The sequence below is a fragment of the Helianthus annuus genome, chromosome 9, assembly GCF_002127325.2.
Source record: "Helianthus annuus cultivar XRQ/B chromosome 9, HanXRQr2.0-SUNRISE, whole genome shotgun sequence".
NCBI lineage: Eukaryota > Viridiplantae > Streptophyta > Magnoliopsida > Asterales > Asteraceae > Helianthus > Helianthus annuus.
Window position 1 is genome coordinate 7,844,127 of NC_035441.2, and position 1,493 is coordinate 7,845,619.

The following is a 1,493-nucleotide window of genomic DNA, read 5'->3' on the forward strand; positions in this document are numbered from 1 at the left end:
TCCAACCAAGGTTAGGGTGATTTCGCCATCCTTGGTTGTAGGTGCCCGTTGGAGGACCTGACGACCTAGGTCTATTATCAATGTAGTTTACCGATTCTTGTTGATCGCCCGTTTCTTTCATACAACTCCAATTTTCATGTGGCCCACCACACCCTTCACAAGCCATAACCGAGACCGTTTTTGTCATTTCCAATTTTTTTATTTTCGAAGAAAGGGCCTCGATTTGGGCTTGTAAAGAAGTGCTTTCATCAACCTTATGGGCGCCCAGGGCAATGGATTTATTGCCTCAGGGAGTGTGCCACTGAAAATTGGTTTGAGCAATTTCCTCAATTTGATTATATATTTCATGCGGGCGGCGATTACCTAAAAGTCCCCCGGAGCTAGAGTCAAGTGTTTGCCTTGTGTGTGGCAACAACTCATTATAGAAAGTGGATACTTGTTGCCATATCGCAAGGCCGTGATGTGGACACTTTCACAATAGCTCCTTGAACCTTTCCCAAGTTTCATATAAGGATTCCCCGTCCTCTTGTGAATATGTATTAATTTCTGTCATTAATTTAGCCGTTTTAGCGGGAGGGAAGTACTTATATAGAAATTTTTGGGCTAGTTCATCCTAGGTGTTTACCGATCCAGCTGGGAGGGCGTTAAGCCAAGCTTTTGCTCGGTCTTTTAGTGAAAAAGGAAACATTCGGAGGTGGATGGCGTCATTTAATGCTCCATTGATCCGAAAGGTATCACATATTTCTAAGAAATTAGTAATATGTAGATGGGGATCCTCGTCCGCAAGACCATGGAAGGTTGCGGAGTTCTGAAGCATCTGTATCAAATGCGGCCGAAGTTCGAAGTTATTGACTTCAACATTCGGTGCATTGGTAGCGGCGCCGAGATTACATACGGTGGGTCGTAGATAATCCATGAGGGTACGTTGGTCCGCCATTGGAAGTGGGTTCCCCGAAACCTTCTCTTGGCTTTTAGCTTTTAGTCTTTTTCTGAGAAAGCGTTCGGGTTCTTCTAGAGGTTCTTTTATGTCTTTATTAGAACTGGAGCTCATACACTACGTAGAAATGGCGTCTGGTTCCAAGTCCTGCAACAAAAACAGAAAAGAATGTTGGTCAGAAGGTTCACCACGGCCCCGGGCTCAATGAACACGGCCCGTGGTCGGAGTTACAGTGATTGTTTTCCGGATCCCTGTTACTGGAGAGTTGGACACGGCCCCGTGGTCAGCCTTCTGTAACTCGGAAAACTAAAAACTGCCAGTAACACTGCTGGGCACGGCCCGTGTCTGACCAGGCACGGCCCGTGCTGAGCTCTGCAGAAGCTGAAAAACTAAGAAAATCCTAAAAAAAAATTAAAAAGAAAAAAAAATGATTAGGCCGTTGATTCCTAACTTTCTTAAAATTCTTGTGTCCCCGGCAACGGCTCCAAAAACTTGATGCATGTGTAGTGTAATATATTTTAGATATATATTTTAAGCCATTTTTACACTTTTTAGC

General features: G+C 44.2%; 1 non-coding gene across 1 annotated transcript; it reads left to right on the top strand.

Annotated features, from left to right (window-relative positions):
* Positions 1 to 452: 452 nt before the first annotated feature.
* LOC118482465 lies at positions 453 to 559 on the top strand. The gene has a single exon (XR_004868500.1). It is a non-coding gene; the product is annotated as a small nucleolar RNA R71 (small nucleolar RNA).
* The last annotated feature ends 934 nt before the right edge of the window (positions 560 to 1,493 follow it).